Genomic DNA, 6,000 nt, shown 5'->3' on the forward strand with positions numbered 1-6,000 from the left:
ATAGGACAAAATATTTCGAAGAACACATTTTTCAAAAAAAATTTCTAAAGAAAACCTATATAATATTACTTATTTGTTATGGCCCGACGATTATTACCTATATAAGTTGAATTCGTAGAAACAGTTTAGCGGTTTTCGTTGTAGATAAAGCAACTGGTTTTTAACACACTAAACTACATCATGCCGTGCAGTAGAATGTAAGTTTAATAATAAGAATTGTTAATAAATTATAGGTAAATAAAAATACATAAAAGTAAGCCGTATGCCGATCGGATCTAATGAAATCCAGATAAATAAAAACAACATAATATATTTTTACACTCCACTTTAATGAACTTCAATTTGAAACTTTTCTTATCAATATATAAATACATATAAGTACATGTTATGGCGAGAAACTCGATTATCGTTAAAATATTTGCACTCACCTTGGTTGAATTATGATAAAAAAAAACAGTTTTTTTCCCGTCAAACCCCCATTGACTATCCTTAAGTTAACCCTACAGTAGTAAATTCAGAGTGGGTAAAAAACACGTTTATTTCAATAGAAAATTTAACATGTGTAACGGCTCCAAGCTAATTTTATCTCAACGTGAAGTCAACTGCGGCCTAGCTAATAACTACATCATATTGTAAGCGTAAGTAGTACCTACTATAATTATTGCATAATAATAATAACGAGTCGTTGGAATAATATATTACACCGCCATTAGCGTCTCGTTTGCTAATGAAAAATCATTAGCCGTAGGTAATCTTATCGCCGTGTATGTATGTAAAAGATATCAATATTTTCCACTTTTCCAACAACCCACAACCGTGTAAGGAAGGGGTCACGATAAGAACAATATTAGTTCGTTTATCGTGTCTTCCCACAAACGGTTAACGAACATCAATTAATAACAAAATGTAGGTTGTGTTTAATGTTGTAGAAAAAAATTGAATAAAAATTTATTCATTTTGTGCCACTTCTGATGTAGTGGCAGTAGCTAATTTTTTTTCTTGAGAACATTACCCGAAGCAGCGATAAGTATCTTTTATTCTTGATTCAACCTTGCCGCATTACTATACATGCCTCAGGTGTTAAAGGTCATCAAAAACATGTATTGTAGTTTAAAAATTACAGTACAAAGGTCTATATATAGGTCTATATTATAACGACGATCGCTTCATTCGTATACATATCCATAACGATCGTCTAGGCCCTAGGGATTTCTGAAAAAATATATTATCACAGAAATAGCCGGAAAATAAAAAAACGGCAGCAGTCCTGATACAGTCCCAAATTTAAACGAAGGTCTTCACGGTCAGATCGTTTCTCAAGACAGGCGCAACCTTGACTGTAAAAAGCACTTACAAACTAATATTTTTTACTTAGTCGAATGATAAATTTTAAATTAATGTTTTGAATAACTTTTTTGAATAGGTAATTGAATTTGAAATAATTATTCAAACAATCTTTCATTAGAATAACTTTTACTTGAATAATGTATTATTTAGATAACGTTTTATTCGAATGATGCACTAATTTGTGTACAATATTATTATGTATTATCGTCAACAAACATTATAGATTTAAATCAAACAGTTTTTTGTTTTTTTTGTACAAAAAAATCTACATAAGACTTCTTGGCGTCTCTTGGCGGACATTTCCAAAAAAGTTGTTTCCAAATGTTTTTTTTCTTTCTCCTAACCGACACCCGAGGACGGCTGTGTGGTCGTGGCTGTTTAAAAATGATTATTATGTAATACTCAAGCTAAACGTCTATAACGATAGTGTTTTTGGAAAACAAAAGAATAATAAAACTCTCGTTTTCGGTAGGACCCCGGACCTAGGCCTAAAGCTACTCGGGTTAATAGTGGTAATTGACCGAAAACAGCGTTGTGTTTTTTTTGGTTGTTCTTGAACTAATGCATAATATAGGACGCATTAACACGAAAATACATTAATATGGCAACAGTGTTGTAGGATAATAATCATCATACGATTGTTTTTCGAAAGTACAACAATATTGTTATCATCCATTACCGATTAGAAAGGGAAGGGTGCCGGCAAGTATGGGAAACAATAACATTGAACTGTCTAAAAAATATATACGTTCACCGGCGACAAGACAACTTGGGTCCAACTAAAACAGTATTTCAAATGGGGAGGGGGGGCTATCGGTTTTAACGGTACTATATTATTATAATTAATATGATAATATATAAACGAATAATAATAACAATTATACAACCCGTGCAATATGAGTAGGTATAAATCACAAGGTACGTATTATAAGAAATTATAAAGATATGCAATAATATTATTATTAGTAAAGCTAATACCGGCGCACGCCAACATGCTATAACAGACTGACCAGACGTTTGGAGGTTAAGTGCAACGCATTAATAATTATTACCTTAATGGTAGATTTAAATATCGATACGATTGTCCAATAATCAAAACGGCCGCACGCAAATCGATTATTATTTATTGTTATATTACCATTATTATAATTCGGTTGAAAACCCCCAAAGCGCTCATTAAAATCCATGACTGCTCGTTTCCAATCACCGAACATTGTAAAAGTAGAAAAACTGGAGCATTATATTAATGGGTTGAAATGGGGGGGGGGGGGGGTAAATAGCGAATGTTTTATGTACATAAGCAATATGGAAACAAAACAATAAAATAGATACTGCAATTGGAAAATCTTATATTTTCCAGATTTTAAAATATTTGTTTGATGTATTAAAAATAATTCGGCGATAATTAGGTACTAAAACATTAGTCTTATTAATACTTGCTTTTCTGCCAAAACACGGTATTAAAAATTTGACAAAATTTATAAAAAAAAAATGTGACAATTTGTAATAAAATTGTTTTTTGAAAAATATAATATTTTGTGTAGTAATTATTTTCAAAATACTTTTACATTATGTTTTGGCGGGAAATCAAATATTAACACACTCAAACATTTCTAAATATTATACAGCTAATATTTATACAATACTGTTTTTCACAACTTCAAAAAAATGTCGACCAAATCTCAACAAATTTACTTGTATTTGATAATGCTGTGTGTGCGCACTTATTAAAAATAAATTAATATTTTTATTTAGCTGTATAAATAAAAAAAAATCGGCATAATTTTTTAAAAATATTTCATCATGTTATGTTTGCTATTTACATTAAAATATGTAATATTTAATCGAAGATACTATATTATTTTAAGAACAATAATAATATGTAAGAAAACAAAAGTATTCATTCTCTGTAAACTACCTCAACAGTAGTGACATTAAATTTAAACTGTTGACTTATTTTTTTCAAACTATAACATCAATGTCATAATATCAAAACGTCAGTGGTGAAAACAATTAGAAAATTTTTACCTTCAACATTTACAACTACCTTCAAACTAAGGTGTTCACCCCGATAGTAAGCTGGATTTTTTTTTTATTTTAACTAAAATGTAACGTACTATCGCTATAAAGAATTTTGCATTATAACTCTAACATTTAAATATTTCTTTTTCTCTTTTTTAATTACAGTATTTTACAATCGCCATTCATCTTTGAATATTAGTTTTCGGTCTTGCCATTTGTCTAAGTATCAGAAATTCTTTCAACACGTTTACACGTCTACCAGTCAAATTATGCATGCAATAGGCAACGCCATGTTGATGGACATGTACTTTGTAACTATAATATGTTCATACTGTTACTACTTGCAATAATTAAATAATTGGTATTATATTTTGTTTTAACCGTTCTAATTATGATTGAAGACATGTGCTGTTTTAAAAAAAAAATTCTAAAAACCACAAAAGAAAATGTACAAATGCAATATAAATGGAATTTAATGTACCCAGCCATGTACTACTAATGATCGACGGTCATTTATTGGGTATATTATATTATGTTAACGATCCGATTATTAAACATGCTATTCGAATGCGTCCAATTGTGTTATATTATGTTTTACTGATTATTTGTTAAAAAGAAGATATTATAAAAAAAATATATATTAAAATGCACAATATTCTATAATTACTGTTTTGGCATAGTTCAGAGAGAGTTACATATTCTATGTGACTTTTAGCCATTCAAAATGCGCATGTCGTGTAATAGCATTGAGGAAGAGTTTTTTTTTCATGTTTTATAGCACTTTTTTGGTGAAAACAATATTGACAAGAATACAAAACACCGGTCATTTGAATTTGTCGATAAATAAACAAAAAAAATGTACTTCACACGGTGACTAATGCGATACGACGTAATAAAGGTCCACGTTGTGTGTTGTGATAAGAGAGAAAGAGAGCAAGCTATTGAACGGTTTATTGAAAATTTCCAGCGAGCCTATAATAAAATATGTTATTTCGGTAAAATATAATATTGATAACGCGTTGACCGAATCAACAACTGCAGCCAGTGGTAGGTAAGTCAATTACGGTTGATAACAACAACTGCAGTTTAACGGCCGGCATCAAACCAACGGGCTTTAGCCCCTTTGGACTTGGAAGGCAGAACTTGAGGAAATCTCTAAGACGAGTCTGAACACCGTCGACCGGGTATTCCCCTTGCCTCGCGTAAGAGCCCGTGCACGGGTTGTACAAGTTTACAAGTGTACAGTTGTACATTGTAACAACTATATAATAGTGTAATAATAATAATAACATAAAAAAATATATGTATGCGTTTGTATATGTATGACTTACGTGTATCTTCGAAGTTATTCGACGAGCTGTTGCCGGCGGGCACGTGCTTTTTTCCCGGTCAGACTTCCGCGTGACGTATCCGAAGAATTGAAATATTAATTAAAAAAATATTTAAAAAACACCAATAATTAGGAAATAACCAAGAAACTGCAACTGTCACTCGCGGCACAACGACGAATATTAATAATATTTGTTGTTAAAACAAATTATCTCACATGTTTTTCAATCGAACGCGTTCGCCGTTTGAGAATTTAGCCCATAATAATTTTATAAAATATATTTATTATTATCGTCAAAGGGCAAACATGTGGACAACAACGCGAAAACACCAAACAAATTAATTGATTAAAAAAAGTGTCGAATAAAAACTTATATCGGTTTATCAAAGTTAAAAAGTATTTAAAACAAAATAATAAAAACCCGGCGCGGGGACGTTCACACGAAAAAAAACAACTATGATTAATATAATTTATTTTTTAGCTTTTTTTTTTATAATCGATAATTACAATTTTTTTTTCGATCCGTCCTGTTGTAAGTCTGTCGACGGGTATGCGTATGGTCGCGTATGCGTGCACTGACTGCTCGCGCTAGTCGTCCGTACGCGTTCCTCCGTAGCACGCCGGCCAACGTTTTGGCCGGAAGGTCAGCTGATTAGAGAAGAAAGTAGTAGTAGTAGCTGTAGTAGTAGTAGTAGTAGTAGTGATAGTACCTATACCTGCTGCCACTCGGCACACGGTCGTGGTAGAAGAAGTACAACACTATCACGTCGTACATGCTGTGCAACTCTAACACGGTACTATAGTAGTTTAGTATACTAGCAGACAGTCGCATAGCTGATGTATTGTAATTTGACTAGTGTAGTATATTAAACCCAACATGTATCGCTTAGCATCCGACTTAACGTTGAACCTAACCTAACCAGAGGGGGAATTGTTAGGCACTTCGTTTACCCTCTGGCCCGCTTCAAAGATCTACCTAATGCCTAATAATACTAAACTAAACTTAAAACTAATGCCTCCCCCCGTTAGCCGGACCCTCAGGGGTCAGCCTGGTTAGGACCACGAGGAGAGGGGGTCAGGTCTACTACTGCTCACTGTCTCACCCTCTCCTGATCTTCTTTACGTCCCATCACGTTCTCCACAAATTCCAAAATCAACCTCCCAATTCTCTCTGCTCTCCAGCATCTTAAACACGAAGTACACAGGAAAGAGCTCTAAAAAAACATCTATAGTGTTTGAGAAATGTACTTAAAACAGGTACATGGTCAATGAAATAATTAGGAATAGAGGAAAAAAAAACG

General features: G+C 32.6%; 1 protein-coding gene across 1 annotated transcript in view; it reads right to left on the reverse strand.

The window, feature by feature from the left end:
* Positions 1 to 5,281, reverse strand: part of LOC126840867 (mucin-2-like) — a 52,338-nt gene extending 47,057 nt beyond the window's left edge. The window contains exon 1 of the mRNA XM_050576850.1: positions 4,701 to 5,281. The gene's annotated coding sequence lies outside the window, so the exon portion shown is untranslated. The remainder of the gene's footprint in view (positions 1 to 4,700) is intronic.
* Positions 5,282 to 6,000: the final 719 nt, after the last annotated feature.

This window comes from Adelges cooleyi, unplaced genomic scaffold (assembly GCF_023614345.1).
Source record: "Adelges cooleyi isolate 19-005CV unplaced genomic scaffold, UGA_ACOO_1.1 ACOO_flye_CR_arks_rails_tigmint_CR_PRNA_376, whole genome shotgun sequence".
In the NCBI taxonomy this organism is placed as follows: domain Eukaryota; kingdom Metazoa; phylum Arthropoda; class Insecta; order Hemiptera; family Adelgidae; genus Adelges; species Adelges cooleyi.